The following is a 21040-nucleotide window of genomic DNA, read 5'->3' as shown; positions in this document are numbered from 1 at the left end:
GATACGTTTAATACACTAGAAACACTTTTTAAAAAAGTTGTAAAAAATTATTGATAATCTGCTTATTATTTTTAGTTTATTGTGTTTATAATTGTCTTTTTGTTTCAAAACAAAAACCTTCGGATTTTAAAATTGCCTCCTAAATTATATGTCAATATTTTAGAGCCACATGTGCATCACTGTGTGTGTGAGTGTTTTGCCAACTTAATGCTCACCAACAGTCAGAGGTAAATAAAAAATGAATGCTTGCTGAATTTTAAACACAGACTTTTACGACTATATATTTTGAGAAATATATGAATGTATCGTGTTTTACAGCTTTACTGCTCTTTTAGTATTAGAATAATTTGGAATTGGGTATGAGCTGGAAAAATGGCGTAAAACTACGACATAAATGTGGTTTTTCGTTATATTTGTATTCTTCAAGCTGCCAGGTGATTTGTTACAATAATCAGTTTACCTAGTTTATTTTAAAAAACATACAGAAAGGTAAATTTGCTTTTAAATACCAACAAAATGAAAGTACCACAAAAAAATGATACAGCAGGTGGTACTGTAGACTAACGCGAAGCTTCATAATAGGTTTTCTGTATTTTTTAAATTTAAATGATATGTTTAAAATTAAATAAAATATATTTTATCATTTATGTTTATTTTTATAGATTTTAATAAAATTAAAAAAGTTTATTTGTTGCATAACTTAGAGTCAGACCAAGTTTTTATTTTAAGTAGATATAGAAAAGATAGAAAAGTTATAGTTGCATAAAGATTTGTAAAATTAAAGTTCCCCCAGGGGATATACAATGTTTTTTTGACTAGAGTCTGTATCATTAATTTGCTCTAACTATGTAGTTGTTTCCCATTTTCTAAGATTGGAAACAATTTAAAGAAATACCTCGAATTCCAAAGAAATTTTGTTTTTTTTTTTTATCAAAATGTCGTGGTTTACCCAATCAAAAGCTTTGGCATAGTCACAAAAAAACAATGGCAGTATAAAGATTATTGTTTAGTGCTTGATAGACCTCATGTAGTACAGAAAACATAGCATCACTGATACATTTATTACATAAAAAGCCGATCTGATTTTGCAATTTTTTACAAATCATTAAATATAAATATAACTTAACTAATTATAATAGCACCTAATATACACAATGTAAGCCTGAATACAAATTAATGACTGGTAATAAGATGACCAATTATGGGGATAGGTAGGATACTATGGACCAGATATATTTATTAGCGTGCAGCTAATAATCAGTTAAAAATATGATACCAAGATCTCGAGTTTCCACTTTGCCATTGTTTTAATATTATTGGTAACATATATTAAATCTTTTTTTATGAAATTATTCCCCATCCTCTTCAAAAGATGAGGAGGATCAAACTCCTTTGACCTCAAAGGAGTTATTTCTATTTTGATCTACATTGCCTTGTCTCAGATATTCTGCTTCTGTATTTTTCAAGAGCATATTTATTACAACAGATAACAGTAACAGGTATACTTCCAATATTTAATAAATTAAAAATTACTTCCACCAACACGTTTTTAATTTGAGGGGTTTTTGCACCACCTCTGCTACAAAATTAATATGAAATAGATGATTTCCAGTTTTTTAGACCTCTTACCATAAAAACTAGAACATGCTCTGCTATATATAAATCTTTATATAGATGGGAGGTGACTTATATAAATCTATAAGTCACCTCGCATGTCTTCAAAACCTTCTATATACCTACTATGCTCATTGTAATGAAGACTTGGCAGAATCGTCATTTCATCAAATATTATAGCTATATGCTTATCCATTCCTTTAATGTTTGATGTTGTTACTTTTAGTGACTCAAATATTAACTTATTAATTCCTGGGCCCCCAATAGTTTGAGCTAGAAGTTTGTTTAATGTTGACTTACTGGGTAAGATAAATCGATTGAAAAGAATACTATATGAACGAGCACTTTGTTTGTATAAATACAAAGCCAAACATTTTTAATTAAGAGTAAATCGTCTTAGCTTTATTTCTTTACAGCTCTCTCTGTACTGAATTAGCATAGCTGCCATTCAATTAATTTTCTGAAGATCACCCAATTGATTTTCTTTAAAAAACTCTTTAGCTTCAAACAGTCTGCGTTTAAAAGACTATTTACTATTTTTTTCCAAAGAATATTTTTATGGTGTAGTTGTTTTAATGCTCCATATAATTTTTTTTAGGGGTAATTGTACTTCTTGATATCTTACACTGATGCAATATTTTCATCGGTTTGATATTCTTAGGGGAAACACCTAAAAATAAATGTTATGTTAATTTCTTTATTCAATCCTTACAAGGCAAAATCTATTTATTATATTAACCTTCCTGTAGTGGCATTACAACGTGAGAAACTTAGTAGACTGTTTTTTGATGTGATTATTAAACAATTTATTGTAAGGACTAGAATGTTTCAGTACCTTCATATATCTTTGTTAGATTTTAGCAATGGGAGATTATGAACACAGCCAAGTGGTGTTATATTTCTAGTTTTTAGTCCCAGCTGGTCTATGACACGGAGGCAACTAAACTTAGTACCACTAAGTCTACTGATACTGAGTAAACTCTAGTATCACTATCCGAAGGTTAAGCAAACTGTTAATTTTATAATAATTAATCATATTAGAGAATGTTTACAAATCTGCTGATGATAATACAAAATATAAATATTGTTCTGAAGCTATTTTCTTGTGGCATGTTAAAGTAATTACTATTTAAATGGGAATAAGCCACAATTAAAGGTTAAAGTACGTTTATTGACGTTTCAATTTCCACTTCGGAAATCCTTCTCAAAATACGATTTCCGAAGTGGAAATTAAAACATCAATAAACGTACTTTAAAATCAATCAGTTATTTGTTCTCCAATATCAAATACTTATTGAGCTCACCATGCAAATGTAAGCTAGGAATTGCATTTGGATACAATCTATGTATGTATGCATTTGTTTTGTTTTAAAAACTGTAGTGGAATTCATCATATCTAAATTATTAATTTTAATAACACTAAGCCACTTCCTAAATCGTATAATGTCTTTATTAGGATTTGGAAAGGAATGTCTAATTGTTGACAAATTGGTGCATTGTACAATACAACGTTTATTGTGAAAAATCATACTTAACTAATTATTATTAATGGCGACTAAGATGGGTAGGCCACGTGCACAGACTGCATAACGATAGACTTGTAAAACTGGTATGGGAAGAGATTCCCACATGCAAAAGACCACTCGGACGTCCCAGAATGCGATGGAGAGATAACATCCAAGCAGATCTCCGGAAAATGAACATTCCCTTTGACCCTAGGTTGATGGAAGACCGAACAAATTGGAAAAAAGTTGTACAGTCAGCCAAGACCCACCCAGGGTTGTAGCGCAACGTGATGATGAATAGTAATAGCGAATTATTCTTAAAAGAAGAGACATCTCTGTATCAACAATTCAAATTGACACCTAATCAGTTATATAGGTACTTCCCCCCCCCCCCCCAGTTTTATAGCCTTCTGATTTTTCATACCGTGAGAGTGTTTTTTAGTTTTTTTCTGGTGGTATTTCAGTTTCTTTGCGTTTCTTATCTTGCAAAAATTATACAAACTAATTTGGTATTGAATGTAATCTGATTTTGTTTTTACCTCCGTGTTGTAAGTCAAAAAAAAAATAAATTCAAAATGTTTTTAGAAATTGATTCAGGATTAGCTTTTTATTTTATTTATATTGTATTTTGTTTAAAAGAGCATCAACAGCTCCCTGTTTGCACGTTTGTTTTAAACAATACATCAAATAGTTTACCAGTTTGTAGAATTTCGACAAATTCTGCGAAATTTGAACAGAGTAAAAAGAGTAACTAGAATGTAAATTGTAAAGCCCATTATTAAACTGTATTGTCCATCCTCGTTTAGTTCATTGTTTGACAAGTTTGATAAAATCCCTCCAACAGTATTATTAATTTTAATATTACGAGGGTGGTACGAGGGTTGTTTTAGGTTTGACAAAATATTAAGAAAATTGAAGGTGATCAGAAAAACTCGGTTTTATACACTTTTATACAATGTATACAAAACAAATAATAATTGTTGTATCATATTGCTAATTTTACACAATTGAATTCAATATAAAATTGATAAGTCATGATAGTCAAGGGTATTCTATGAACCAAGAATTATTGAAAATATTATAAAAAGAGAATTTTGGAAAACGACCGAGTAGAAAATTATAAAAGCGATATAAAGAGCACCACACATGATCAGTTTTTTATTTAATCCTACCAAGGATACTAAAATATTAACCCCAAGAGGCAACCGTTTTTCCTCGGCAGGAAAAACAGGGGTTAACGTGACTACTGTTTGTAGCATGGATGCCATTAGAAATTTTATACCATCGTTTCTAATATTTCCAAAAGTAAATATCAACCAGCTCTTAAAAATAAAACGCCCGAAGGGACCATGGCAGTAGCTTATCCTTCTGGATGGATGACTTCTGAAAATTTTGTTAAATATTTCATTTAACACGCTCGTTTAAGAGAAAACAAATCTGATTTGGTGTTAATGAATAATCACACTAGTCACGTTTCTTTGGAAGTCATTACGCAATGCAGGAAAAATTACATTACTCTACTTGGTTCCCACCTCATACCAGTCATTGTATGCAACCATTGAATGTGTCAATATATGGAACTCACGAGTTTGCGAAGATTTTTTGATCAGTAATCCGGGTCGTCTTATAACACTGTATGACATTGCAACCCTATTTGGAAAAGCGTATTTAAAAGCAGCAACGGTTTCAAATGCTCTTACTGGTTTTAGAGCCACTGGCATATATCCTGTTAAATGCCAGGTATCTGATATACCTGATTTCGAAGCATCTTTATATATATATATATATATATATATATATATATATATATATATATATATATATATATATATATATATATATAAGCGGGGATCCTACAGCTTCTGCCGCTTCCCGCATTTCGATCGCCATCTTTTTCTATCTCTCCAGGTGTCTTCATCAATGGCTCTGTCTTTCATGGTTTCCATAACACCTTGTATCCAAGACTTGGCTGGTCTTCCTCGTTTCCTTCTATTACTTGGATTGTATTCCATAGCTCTTTTTGGCCATCTGTTGTCGTCCATCCTCTGTACGTGTCCATACCATATTAACTGTCTAGTTTCTATTCTTTCAGAAGTTGTATGTACTCTATCTGTTTTTCTTCTAATTTCAGAATTAGGTATACGTTCTACTCTTGATATACGGCAAGCTCTTCTTAGGTAGTCCATTTCAACCGTGTCAACTTTTTTCTTTCCTTTTACTGTCATTTGCCAACATTCTGCTCCATATGTAAGAATGGGCTCTACAATTACTTTGTAGATAGTCATTTTAGTTTTCATAGTAGCTTTGTTGGACCAAAGTATCGAATTCAGAATTTGAACACTCTTCCTGCCTTGTTGCACTCTATAGTCTATATCTCGTTCCGTTGTTCCTTTACTGCAGATAATACTTCCCAAATATTTGTATTCGTAGCACCTTTTCATTTGTCTAATTTCCAAATCCGGGTCTTCGTCTTCCCTGCCTATTCGCATATATTCTGTTTTAGACATATTCATACGAATTCGAAGCATCTTTAACAACAAATAAAGACAAATCTATTTCAACGGAAGTTCCAACTACGTCTGCTTTGGAAATTGTAAAGCTCGAAGAGGAAATGACAGATATTCAAGGTGTCACCAATATCTTTTTTAAAAGAAACAGCTCCTCAAAAACTTACTTAAATATCTGACGAAATTTCAGATATTCCTATTCCAACTACACCAGGTTCAACTGTTGCTGAAGTGAGAGCAAAATGACCTAGGAAGAAATTACCATCTCTCGTTATTTTCATTACACCAGTGGTAAAGATTTTTGAAGGAAAGGAAACTGCAAAATTAGCAAAAGAAAGAAAAGGGAATATAAAAGGTCAGAAGAAAAATGAAAAACAAAATAGAAGCCAAGACTTTAACTTTCAGCAAAAAATAGAAAAATCACTCTGGATAAAGAAAACGGAAAAATGACTGAGAATCGATTGAAACATAAAAAAAAATACGATAAAAAAGTTAAATATATCAATATCAATAATATTATATCAAATTTATCAGTAACGTATGGTCCTAAAGTTTTGGGAAAAATTTCAAAAGCATATAACTCTGACCAAAATAATCTGTTACGATAAATATACTGGCCTAACTTTTATGACTAATTATTCTGTTTTATTGTAGAAATTTCGGTGGAAGTCTAGAACCAAAATTATGGTGAATGAGCCGGCTAAGCTTCTCGATCTTTCGATGCTGTTCTAGTATATCAGGATTTCGTATATAAATACAACATTTTTATATGGAGGGACAGTTAATACTCAAGACCCGCGCTCGCGAATTTGTACGTACGGATATAATAAATTATTGTCAGATAAGTTAATATAAATAAAGAAATAAATTAAATCCGTAAGTGTTATAAATATTGAACCTTTTAATAAATTCACAACAAATGGTGTCAGAAGTGGGATCGAACATAAATTAGACTTATAATAATAATACAAGTGAATATAAAATAAATTGTGAAAATGGCTACGATTTATGAGCTGACAGTGACTAATTTAAGAAGACATCTTGAAGACAGAGAATTATCTTCCACCGGAAAAAAGGCTGAGTTAGTCCAACGACTAAAGAACGCTTTGCTAGAAGAAGGACTAGATCCAGAGACTTATATATTTGAAGACAAACATGATGCTGTCATCTCGTCGATTTCGAAATTGGAGAACAAAGTTTCTGACGATATTTCGAAAGTTTCTTCTGATGTAGCCAAAGTATCCGGCGACATCGCTTCTTTAGAAAGCAAAGTTTCTAACGAGATTTCTTCTCTGGAAAGCAAAGTCTCTGCTAACATCTCTTCGGAAATCTCTAAAGTCACTTCTGAGATGTCTGCCCTGGACGATAGAATATCTTCCTTAAAAAACCAAGTTGCTGCCGATATGTTGGCCTTCGAAGAAAAGATATGGAAAGAGATGGAAAAGAAGATGGAGGAAACCGGGACAGCAGAGAGAGGAAACAATCCAATTACAGTGGAGATAAAAGAAGACGAGACGAAATGTAAGTTGGAGACACGGCCGAAATTTGAAGGAAGTGGAGGTTCTATTCATGTTAAAGTCCCAACTTTCGACGGAAAATCATCATGGAACAACTACATGAAACAGTTCGAATCAGCCGCAAGAGCAAATGGATGGTCTGAAAAAGAAAAGGCGGTAAACCTGACTATCGCTCTTCGAGGAGATGCCTTAGATGTGCTTCAGACCATAGCAGTAGAGGAGACCGATGATTTCGAACAACTGAAGAAGAGGTTAAATATGCGATATGGCCACGAACATTTGGAGCATGTATATCAGTCGCAGCTTAAAAATCGTAGACAGAAGAAAGATGAGGCTCTTCAAGAATATGAGGTAGATATTGCCAGATTAGTACGATATGCTTATCCAACAGCTCCCGAAGACATGATGGAAAAATTGGCCGTTCAAACGTTTATTGATGGTCTTCGTGATCATGAAATGCAGAGAACACTACGATTAGCTCGTCACAAGACGCTGGTTGATGTCTTATCCGCCGCCCTCGAATACGAGTCAGCTACGCAGGCCTCTGGTGGGTACAGTAAAGTTAGGACTGTAAAAGAGGAAGGAGATGAAGATAAACTTGACCAGCTCGTTAATATGATGAAAAGCATGACATATAAGAAAACGAAGACCATCAGATGCTGGAATTGTGGCGAAATAGGACACGTGCGAAGATCCTGTAAGCACCCTAGGTACGACGCAAATCAAGAAACTCACCATCAGGAAAACTAGAACGGGTCAGCCTTAGGGGGGCAGCTTCGACCCAGAACTTTTCCAAAGACCCTCTCATACTAATAGCTTCTTTGAAATGTCGTGAAGATAGTGTATATGTAGATGGAGACATAAATGGTAAAAAGCATACGTTGTTGGTGGATACCGGAGCGACCAGAACCATTATACGCCCGACAGTTATAAACAGCCGAAAGAAACTGTTACCAACGAGGTTGCGACTTCGGACCGCTACAGGTGAAAATGCTAACATTCATGGAGAAATCCAGGTACAATTGGGAATTGGAACAGAAAAGTTCGTCCATACTGTTATAGTTGCTGACATCGAAGAGGATGTTATATTAGGAATGGACGTAATGAATATGCATGGATTCCAATTGGATTTTAAGAATAAGGTAATCAAAGTTGGCAACGAAGAGGTATTTCTCCATCCACATAATGACAACACTGTGCAAGCAGCCACTACAGAAGATACAGTCGTGCCTGCGAGAAGCGAAACGATCATAGTAGCGCGACTACAGGGAATTGTAGACGAAGGGACACCTGTTATGATGGAGCCTTGGAACCACGACGATGAGGTTGGCCGTGGAATCATAATTGGAAAGGAATTGGTGACTTCGGCCAAAGAAATTCCTGTGAGACTTATCAATGTCAACGACTACCCAGTGACCATCAAGAAAGAGACAAAGGTAGGAACTTGTGTACCTGTGACATCCATAATCCGTCAGGCGACAACATCTGATAATTCCAACGACAAATTCGACCAAATGGTTGCAGTTGCAGGACAGTCTCTAAATCAGATGGAGAAAAGGAAATTAAGGGAATTTCTTCGGCAGTATCGTGATATTTTCGTACCGAAAGGAGGAAAGACGGGAAGAACTACCGTTGTTAAGCATAAAATTGATACTGGTAATGCTAAGCCAATTCGTCAAACAGCTCGACGATTACCACAGGCGAAGAGAGAGGAAGCTGAAACGATTGTTCAGGAAATGAAGAAAGACGGGGTGATAGAACCTTCTACGAGCCCATGGGTCTCTCCGGTGGTCCTGGTTAAGAAGAAAGACGGAACGACGAGGTTCTGTGTGGATTACCGTTTGCTGAACAACGTTACCAAGAAAGATAGTTATCCTCTGCCTCGGATCGATGACACATTGGACACATTGGCTGGAAGTAAATTGTTTTCTACTTTGGATTTGAAGTCTGGATACTGGCAGGTAGAAATGGACCCAGTAGATAAAGAAAAGACAGCCTTCACCACAGGATCTGGATTGTGGCAATTCAACGTTATGCCATTTGGACTCTGTAATGCTCCTGCGACATTTGAGAGGCTTATGGAAAATGTGTTGAGAGGGTTATCTTGGAAAACATGCCTGGTTTATTTGGATGACATAATCGTCTTGGGGGAGACATTCGAAGAACATCTGAAGAATTTAGAAAACGTTTTTAATCGACTTAAAGCTGCCCAATTGATGTTAAACCCCAAGAAGTGCCAGCTATTTCAAGGTAAAGTCAATTATCTGGGTCATATAGTCAGTAAAGAAGGAGTGGCCGTGGATAAGGGAAAAATCGATTCCATTAAGGAATGGCCAAAACCAACTGACAAACATCAAGTGAGAAGTTTTCTTGGACTATGTACTTACTACCGGAGGTTTATTAAGAAGTTTGCAGATATCGCTAAGCCATTAACGCGACTTACAGAGGAAGCAAGAGAATACCGCTGGGATATAGACTGCCAAAATGCCTTTGAAACGTTGAAAAAGCATTTAATAACAGCACCAATTTTGGGGTATCCACTGCCAGAAGGAGAGTTCATCTTAGATACGGATGCAAGTAATGTGGGAATTGGAGGAGTGCTGTCTCAGATTCAAGGAGGGCAGGAACGAGTCCTCGGATATTTTAGTAAAGTTCTTTCAAAACCTGAGCGGAATTATTGCGTCACGAGAAGAGAACTTCTAGCAGTAGTTAAATCAGTAGAGCACTTCTATCAATACCTCTATGGAAGGAAGTTTTTAATCCGAACCGACCATGCCGCCCTTAAGTGGTTGATGCAGTTTAAGAATCCAGAGGGTCAGATAGCCAGGTGGATCGAACGACTCCAAGAATACGATTTTAAGATTGAGCACCGAGCCGGAGTTAGCCACAGAAATGCTGATTCTCTTTCCAGAAGGCCATGCCCCGCAGAGTGTTCCCACTGCAACAAAACGGAATCCAAGGAAGCAGCAGTGCTAAGAACGACGATTGTCAACGACGACTGGACGCCTACTAAGATAAGGGAAGAACAAGAGAGAGATCCAGTTATACAGAAAATCCGAAAATGGAAAGAGGAAAACCGTCGACCACCTTGGCAGGAAATATCAAACCTATGCTCAGTAGTTAAGACGTATTGGGCCCAGTGGGACTCATTTATCATCGAAGATGGCTTGCTCAAACGAGTCCTGGAAAATGATGACGGTTCAGAGAAGAGAAGACAGTTGGTGATCCCAAAGAGCAGAATAGCCGAAGTACTTCGTCAGTTACACGACAGTCCATCGGGAGGGCATTTTGGTGTAAGGAAAACCCTTCAGCGAATTCGGGAACGGTTTTATTGGATGAACAGTTCCGACGATGTAAAAGACTGGTGTAAGAAATGTACTATTTGTGCCACGAGTAACGGGCCTTACCGAAAAAGGAGAGCTCCTATGAGACAATATAATGTTGGAAGCCCGTTTGAAAGAATAGCTTTGGACATCGCTGGGCCATTTCCAGAAAGTGAAAATGGAGGCAAGTACATGCTGGTAGTAATGGATTACTTCACTAAGTGGGTCGAGATTTACGCACTTCCAGACCAGAAGGCCGCCACCGTTGCAGATAAGTTGATCCAAGAATATATCAGCCGATTTGGAGTGCCTTTGGAGATCCATAGTGACCAAGGCAGGAACTTCGAAAGCGATCTATTCCAAGGAATATGTGATAGACTAGGCATGAAGAAAACAAGAACTACAGCATATCATCCGCAATCTGATGGTATGGTAGAACGGATGAATAGGACAGTTGGCAAATATTTGACAAAGATGGTGTCCGATCATCAGCGAGACTGGGACCAATACCTTCCGTTCTTCACAATGGCCTACAGATCTGCCGTTAACGAATCAACAGGCCAGACACCAGCGAAAGTCCTATTCGGACGCGAAATGCGACTACCTTGTGATCTAGAGTTTGGGTGTCGACCTGGAGAAGATGTAGCAGGTGAAGATTATGTGATCGAATTACGAAGAAGAATGGACGATGTACATGAGTTGGTCCGTTCCCACCTTCAGATCGCTAGCGACCGAATGAAGAAACGGTACGATACACAAGCCGAAAAGGGTTGCTTTAAGAAGAACGACAAAGTATGGCTGTATAATCCCAAGAAGCGAAAAGGTTGTTCTCCCAAATTGCAGCAGTTTTGGGAAGGTCCATACCTCATTATGGAGAAGATCAACGATGTCATCTACCGAATAAGCAAGATTCCGAGGGGAAAGCCGATGATAGTACACCATAACCGGTTGGCATCTTTCGAAGGTGACCACGACGTAGATGAAGAAGTGGAAGTAAACCAAGTCCAAGATGTGTCTGACCTCACGTTTGAGGAATTCATGGGTGCCTATGGAGGTACCGGTAAAGCGAGACATGGTGTTACCACTGAAGAAAAGCAAGATCTACTCTCTCTCCCCGATGACTACTCGCTGGCCCTTACCATCCCGGCCAGTATCAAAGACGCACCAGGGTTGGCATCCGTCTTTCGAAGGAAGTTTGGTCGAGTTGCAGAACTTCAATGCCAAGTGCCAGCTCCCGGTAAAACCTTGAAACTCCAAGATGCATCACGTTACCTTTTCTACCTGGTAACAAAAGACACTGCCCGTGACCAACCTACCTACCGAGATGTATGGGAAGCCTTACTTCAATTGAGAGGGCACGTACTAGAGTCCGACGTGCAAAAGTTAGCCATGCCAAAGTTGGAGTGCCGCCAATTAGATTGGAGGGTTATCCGAAATATGGTGGAGGAGATCTTTAAAGACACCGAAGTCCAGGTGTTAGTCTGTTGCAATCCGCATAGTTACTGGTGCGGAGAGAAAACCGTCCCTTGTCATTTTTACACAACTGGAAGTTGTAAAAGAGGGTCCAGTTGCCGATACCAGCATACAGTTCCGGTTCCAGTCCCGACAAGGTTCCAGGAGGAACCATCTTTTAAGAGGGGGGCAATGTTACGATAAATATACTGGCCTAACTTTTATGACTAATTATTCTGTTTTATTGTAGAAATTTCGGTGGAAGTCTAGAACCAAAATTATGGTGAATGAGCCGGCTAAGCTTCTCGATCTTTCGATGCTGTTCTAGTATATCAGGATTTCGTATATAAATACAACATTTTTATATGGAGGGACAGTTAATACTCAAGACCCGCGCTCGCGAATTTGTACGTACGGATATAATAAATTATTGTCAGATAAGTTAATATAAATAAAGAAATAAATTAAATCCGTAAGTGTTATAAATATTGAACCTTTTAATAAATTCACAACAAATCTTATATTTTTATTAAATTATTCAACAATTTAACTTAACTATCCTTATTATAAATCAAAATTCAAATGACAGACAAGGGACCATTATTTTCGATTTGCCTAATAATTCCCCTGACACGTTGCATCATCCTTTGGACGACCTCGGCGTTAATTTCTCTAATTTTTGTATATATGCGGCGTCTTAACTGTTCCTGATTTTGTGCTTCCCATCCGTTATTATAGACTTTCCGACTTAATATTGCTCAGAACTCTTCAATTGGACGAGCCTGAGGTAGGTTGGGGGGATTGTCTGCTTTCGATACAAAGGTGATGTTGTTAGTTTCGTACCAGTCCCTTGTGATCCTCGCGTAATGACATGAAGCAAGATTTGGCCAAAAGACTATTTGATCATTTGCATGATGTGTGTTCACAAACTGAAGCAATTTAAAGAGACATCTTTGAATATAAATATTTGCGTTTAAGGCTTCGCCTCGAACAAAACCAATGTAGGGCTGTGAGATAAAGCCAGCCTCAGAAATTGCACACCATACCAAAATTTTGTCCCCAAATTTTTTCTTACTTTTGAATTTTATTTCATCAGGTACATTTTCGTAATCGTTCGTGTAAAACCCATCGTTACCCTTCATCTCAGAGTTGGAAAAAGTAAAATATTTTTCATCGTCCATCACGATCAACTTGTTGACGAAATGCACTCGCCTTAACGCGCGGCAACATCTCGGAATTCTCTCTAATTGATCCTCTGTGTATTTTGGAGCTTTCCTTCTTTTCCGGTAGATAATATTGTTACTCGATAGGGTCCTGTATACTGTAGTCTTTCCAACATGAAATCTTCTATCCAGTTTTCGCTGTGAGATCCCAATTTTGTTCTTAGCTGCTTCAATCAGTCTTGCCTCTCTTATATGGTTCAAAATCCGCGGTCGGCCACTTTTACGCAAGTTAACACATGGTATCCCTTCTTCTCATTCTCTAATTGTGCGATAAATTGTCGATTTGCTTATGTTTTGATCTCGATAAATATTAACAATATCTCGTTTCGACATTCGCCCAACCATATTATAAACACCTCGACGAATATCAATTTTATAAGACATTTTGCAGAGCACAAACCAAAATATTCTGCTTTGTTTATTAAATGTCAATAACTGATGACATTTCAATGCCATGGCCTTCTTTGTTAAATGCATTTTGCTTCTCAATCAGACCAGGTGAAATTTTTCCCAAAACTTTAGGACCATACGTTAGCTTCCATTGGAAACCATTTTCTATATTAAATAAAAATCATTATAAAGTCATTGGATGAAGTGAATCAGTTTAAATGCCCATTGTCCTTGCAAAGCATATGTCTTTATCGATTTGGGTACTGGCCATTAGACCAAAAACTTGTTGGCAAAAGCTATGAAAGCTCAGTTCTATTTAATTTCTGCAAGCAGATGAAAGTACCTACATACATCATGGAGCCGTGTTGCCAGTATCTGCCGTGAATTTTAAACAGAGTATGACTCTTACTGTGCAAGTAAAACGTGTGGTTTTAAATGTATTGAACTGACATCTGAACTTACAAAAATCATGACAGCTTGACTATTACTGTGGAAAAAATTTCGAAAATGTGCGGTGTGAGTGTTTGCATAATTTATGACATCCGCGAAGAGGCCGAGCAAGGCGAACTGAAACTGGTACAAAAAAGGAAGAAAAACAGTTTCCAGTCCAATTCACGTGAAAATACTTACGATGAGGAAGTGAAATCTCGAATAAGAAAAATTGTTTACTATATTTTTTTGGAAAACATACCACCAACCGTCGATAGCATAATGAACAGAGTGAAAGATGATAAAGACATACAAGCTTTTTCAAAAAGTACATTTTGAAGGTTACTAAGTGACATGAGTTTTGAATGTATTAAAAGAGGTCGAGATTCGATGAAAAGAAAAGATATCATATCCTGGAGACACAAGTACCTCAGATAAATCAAACCATTGGGGAAGAAGGATAATACAAACCTTGTTTATACCGATGAGTTTTGGATTAACGTTGGTGCTTCAGTTAAAAGGGCATATAGGGACACAACGATTAAGAATCCACGAGATGCCCTTTACTGAACTGAAAGCTCCAACCACCCAAATAGGTCCTCGGTTTGTTCTTCTTCATGCTGGAAGCCAAACTGGTTTTGTGGCATATTGTCGTTTTGGATAACTCTTCATACCACTCCCGTAAATTTATTTTCCCAAAAAAAATTGTGGAACAATAGGCAAATCAAGGATTGGCTAATCGAAAAGGACAGTTTCTTCGAAGAAGATTACCTAAAAAGTGAATTATTGAATACTGCGGCCACATTTAGAGACGCGTACGACAAGTACAAAATAGAAAAAATTGCGGAAAAATATGGCGTATAAGATTTTAAGACTGTTGCTTTACCATTGCGAGCTGAACCCGATTGAGATGGTGTGGAGTCGAGTAAAAAGGTATGTGGCTTCAAACAACGTCTATTTTAAAGAAAAAACGGTAGAATGGTTGATAGAAGAAGCTTACCAACCTGTATCTAAAGAGCAGTGGCATAATTATGTGAACGACATCAAGAACGTGGAAGAAAAAATGTTTGCGGTGGATAATTTGTAAAAAGGTATTGAACCGGTTATAATTAATATAAAAGATGATTCAGAGGATGAGGACGATTTAGACGGTTAGTATAAATTAACGAGAAATATCTCAGATCTAATGCTCAGTCGTTTTCTTAGTTCTGTACCTACAGTACATTTTAGTTATGATCTTGTGTATTTTTTGTATATATATCTTGTCTTATAGGGTAAACTACTGGCTTTTTTTTGTATATGTAAGTATTTACGAGGTATTAGATATTTTATGTATACAGACATTTTTTATAGAATTAATTTGTTTTTTTTTTGTTTATTCTCTTATTCTACCACACACCTACTACTGTGCCGACATGAGCGGCATCGCTGCGCGCCGTAAGACCAACACTTCATTTAACTGTGGATTCCACTATAGTGAAAATATTTTTAAATTTTTACGCGACTGTAAAATATTCTACTAGATAAAATTAAAAATATTGTAACTATAATTTCATTTTTATATAAAAAAAATCTGAAATTTATCAGGCGTGAATACCAGCTCATCAAACACAAAAGTAAAATATCAAAAGAATACAGCTTCATGATAACAACAAGAAAATATTTCACGAATAAAATTACAGAAGGATATTAAAAAAAATCCCCTCGTAATAAAACTAATAACCTACTTCGTTTATTATTTTTGCTTTCACTGAAAAATTTTTTTATAGAAAAATCTACTGTAAAGTTTTTAAATTTTTTTGTACTCAGTAAATACCAATTTGTGCACTGACAAAACAAAGAGAATAATACCTGCAATTTACACGGTCGACATATTTGCCATTGATTTTTGGATTTTATGTTTAACTGGGCAAATTGTTCCAAAATGTATAATGCAACAATGATGTTGATTATTTTCAATGACTCCAATTTCTGCGTATTGAATTTGATTCTTGTTTAGAGATGTATAATTAAGTTCACGTGAATTTTAACATACTTAATTGCAACACTAAATAGGAGAGGATAATAGAAAAACACAGAGAGTAATTTTTGATATTTTTAATCCGCGTAAATGATTCGTTAATAGTAATTTAAAATTAGTTAATAACAAAGTTGATCATAATTTTGTATATATAGTAAAATGAACCAGTAAAATCTTCAACAAAAATCAATTTGTTGTTGAAAATCCGTTTGATACAAGTGGTAATGAAACTACTCTCTATCGTTTTTTCTTACATTATTAAATTAATGGTTGAGAAACTGTGGAAAACTATGAATAGTTGCAATAAAACCGAAGATCACCTGTCACCAGTTTAATATAACGAATTTTATGCATGTAAGTAATATTTATTTAATTTCATTTTTACTAAATTATTTTTCACTTAATTTTTTATTTAATTAATTTAAATTGATATTTAATAAATCACACATATATAATAATTGCGAAATTGTTATATATTTTGTACCACACAGCACCCTTATACGGGTTATTATATTTTCAACAAATTATACTATGCGAAACCGGTCGTTGGTGGTAGAATAAATTGATTGGGAGTGTCTTATTCTTATTGCTTTTTACCTATTTTTAATTTCCATGTTTACGTCATATGATAAATCATCTAGTTCAGAAAAGAGTTATCCAGACCCGTTTGAAGATAATGGTAGTGATTGGGGAGAGGACAATTTGGAAACTGAATCCTCTGGCTCCGACAGCCAACTTGATACGGAAAATAATTCTTTTATTTCTCCTGTTCGAATTATTTAAGAAAAATATAACAGTTCAGTCTGAAGACGAGGTAGTACCTAGTTCAGATAAAGATAATATTCCTTAATCATAAGTACGTAAATGTTTAAAATATGTAATTAACTTAAATAAAAAGCCTCATGGCTAAAATGGTCACAATAGCAATGAAAGACAATCATTTATCAGCAAGGCATATATTTGATACCACCATTTCAGGCAAGTTTTACAGATCTTGTATGAATTATCATCGCTTTTTATTCCTACTAAACTCTTTTATCATCAGGAATGGAAATCAAGCATCCTAATACCTCTCTTCAAAAAGGGAGACAAAGCGGACCCGGAACATTGCAGAGGAATTAATTTATTACATTAAAATTAACAGCCAAAGTGTTAATAAATAAATTGAATAAAATTATAACACTAGCAGAAGAACAACAAGGTTTTAGGTTGGAAAATCATGCACCAACGCTACATTTATAATGAGGCAAGTGCAAGAGAAATCATTAGAATACAACAAACTGGTATATCTATGTTTTGTGGACCTTACAAAGGCATTTGACCGGGTCAAATTAAAAGACGTTATCCACTTACTGTACGCAAGAGAGATACCTCTAGGAATAATCAAAACGATCGAGAATATCTACCGAAACAACACAATAAAAGTAAAAGTAGAAGAAAAACTAACCGACCCTATTGAAGCTGGCAATAGGATAAGACAGGAATATTCCCTGAGTACTCTATTGTTCAACCTAATTATGGACGAAATAATAAAAAAAATAAGAACCAAAAAAGGATACCAAATGGGAGAAGAACAAATTAAAATAATCTGCTATGCAGACGACGCAATACTACTATCTCAACGTGAAGATGATTTACAACGTATGCTGCACCAATTTAATATAACAACCAGAAAATTTAACATGTTAATTTCCCCAAAAAAGACAAAATGCATGGTTACAACAGCAAATTGACTAAGATGTAAACTGAAGATGGAAGGTCAGATAATAGAACAAGTAATGGAGTTTAAATATCTAGGCATCATATTATCTAGCTAGGGTAAACACGAAACCGAAAAGGAAGATCAAGTAAATAGAGCAAACAGAGCCGCCGGCTGCCTAAATGAAACAAAATGGAGAAATAAAAATATCGTGAAAGAACCGAAAGGCAGAATTTACAAAAACAGTCATCAGACCAATAATGTTATACCCGGCAGAAACAAGACCTAACACAGACAGGACAAAAAGGATGTTAGAAACAGCAGAGATAAAAACACGTAGAAAAATTTATGGCAAGACCCTATGGGACATTGACTCAACGTGGAGAAAATCAAGAACTGGGTAAAAAATAGAAGAGTAGAATGGAACGATGATATAAGCCAGATGACAACCAATATAGTAGTCAAGACGGCAAGAGACGGTTCCCCAATAGAAAGACGATCAGTAGGAAGACCATGAAAACGATGGAACGACAACTTATTGGAGGCACATTGAAAAACAGACAGAGTCATGTCTATATAAAAAGAAGAAGAAGAAGAAGAAACTCTTTTAGATTTGATAATAAGGAAACAAGAGAAAATAGAAAGATAATTTATCCCTTTACACGCATTAGAGGAATTTAAAACATTTTAATCGATACATGTAGAACGTCGTATTCTCCATCCTTATACGTCCCAATTGAACAACTTTTTACATTCTGAGGATGCTGCCATTTTGGGATGTATATTCCGAACAAGCCAACGAGGTATGAAATAAAAATTGTTATGGTATGCGATTCCTCAACCAAGTATATGGTCGATGCAAGTCCTTACTTGAAAAAAAAAACAGAAACCAACGGTTTGCCTCTAGCTGAATTTTATGTAAAAGAGTTAAATAAATCAATTACCGGTACGTATCCGGTAGCTTTTCCGTTCTTTTGAGCTTGTACAGCATAAATAACTTCTTTTTTTTTTAATTTTTTGACCTTTTTTATTTATTCGATCATCCATGGATGGTGGAGAACAAGGTCTATCATTATCAAAAAGTGTCTGAATGTATTTTTTCCATCTCTCCAGTTTGTCTTCTGTACCTATAATGATCTCGTTAAAATTATTTCCTAATATTGTTTCTTGTCTCTTTTTGTATTTTTTTAGCTTCTCTGCACTTTTTTTCTAATGATTTCATTGACTTGTTTGTATTCTATTGGGTTTGTTTTGTGATTTCGACTTACGTCCATTGGGTCCATGATTTCTTGCTATCCATTATCGTTTTCTGTTGTTTTTTGTGAACCCGATCTCGTCTTCTTGTATCTTTGTTATATTCTTCTTTAGAGTAGTCCATATTACTTCAACGTCTGTTTGTACCAAGTTTTCTAGCGTTTATATTTCTTTCTCAACCTTGATACTTATTTCATTTTTTTTTTCAGGGTAGTTCAGTTGTGAGATGTCTATTTTTCTTGACACTTTTTCCCTTTTAACTTTAAGAAACATTTTTAGTCTAAACTCAATTTTAACTGAATTGTGATAGCTATGAACGTCAGCTCCAGAATATGTTTTAGTAGATTTTATGTACTTCTTGAAGTTGTTATCAAGCAAGATAAAGTCAATTTGATTTCTAACAATATTATCTTTTCTGGCTGCAGGTGATTTTCAAGTGTATAGCCTTCTAGGATGTTGTTTGAAGAAGGTTTTGGCTACTAAAAAATTGTTCTCTACCCAGAATTGTACCAGTCTATCTCCCCTATTGTTTCTAGTACCGAAACCCTATGCTCCTATGTTGTCTCCTTCGGCACCACGACCAATTTTGACGTTAAAGTCACTCGTTGTCATCCTTATCTCGCCTTATTTGTCAGTCGTATTATTCCTATGTTCCTATTATGCCATATTTTCCTAAAAATACCCAAACATGTTTGTTTCATAATTTTATACTTTTGTTTTTATACTGAGAATCTTAATTTTATTTTATATAATGAATAAAAAATTCAAAATTAAAAAATATTGGCTTTTTTCTAATGAGTAGTAAAATTTATGATAGTCCCGTATTACGCTTGGCAAAAACTGTCAAACTCAGCGTTAATCAAGCTAAAGGGACCAAATACCTGACAACCAAACAAAATTCTCCCAGCGTTAATTAACTTTGTATTTTCTTTGTCAATCAAGTTGTAAATGACAAACTGTTTTCCTACTTTAGTATGTTTTTAATTTAACTAACAATTATGACTACCTAAGCCGAACAATGGTTATCTTAATGAATTAAAACTCAGAACGCCGGATTAATGAGACAAAGTCCCTTAAATATTTTTGTTGCCTCGTTTCCCGTATTTCCACAGCTATATAGTACTTCCAGAAATATTTGTTTTGCTGGATGTTCATTTATCAACAAAGTGCGTAATTATGCATCCTCAGCAAATAATCATGGCTGAAATTGCAGGATTCTTCCCGGGGGTTTAATTATACTGAAAACAGAAATAAATTGCTTATGTTTACTAGTGGCTATTAAATAAATCCACTGAGAACGTAAGTTTGTTCTTTGTGAAATGTATACATTGGCGGCTATGTTATATAGCTGAGTGTTTTGTTCGAAACTGCATGGATGGATGAAGTTTTAACTCATTGATAATTTTTAAACATTTTTAATTTAACCCTTTTGGTCCCCTTGGGACAATACGTCTCATCAGAAATACAAAAAAAGCTATTGGGTAAATGAAGCATAATTTAACATTGAAATTAATAATAGTGGTATTTTATAATCGTGCGATCATGTGTCTAATTGGGCCCCATGCTCTTTAATTTGATCATGGATGAAACCATCAAAAGCGTTAACAAAGGAAGACGATACAGATTGGGAAACAAAGAAATAAAAAAAACTGTGTAAAGCAGACGACACAATATTCATAGCCCAAGATAAGTATAGTCTGCAAAGACTGTTCTACAGATTTAACATAAGAGCAAAAGAATTTAATATGACAATCTCATCTCAGAAAACTAAAACAATAGTAGTCAGCAAAAAACTAACCAGATCTAAAAAAGAAATTGATTTCATCAGTAATGAAGAAGTAATGGGAATAAAATACCTGGGAATTACACTCTCTAGCTATGGATATCTAGACAAAGAAGTGAGAGATCAAGTACAAAATGCAAATAGACTGACAAGATGCCTTATTAACACTATATGGCGAAACAGACACATTAACACTGAGATGCAGTCGGGAGATGCAGATCAATAATGACATATGCCTTAGAAAAAAGACCCGACACAGCAACAACGCACAACGCGAGATCCGTTTCGTAACGAAAAATTATATTTCGATACCATTGGAATATA

The sequence above is a fragment of the Diabrotica undecimpunctata genome, chromosome 6, assembly GCF_040954645.1.
Source record: "Diabrotica undecimpunctata isolate CICGRU chromosome 6, icDiaUnde3, whole genome shotgun sequence".
NCBI lineage: Eukaryota > Metazoa > Arthropoda > Insecta > Coleoptera > Chrysomelidae > Diabrotica > Diabrotica undecimpunctata.
Note: the sequence above shows the minus strand (reverse complement) of the source record.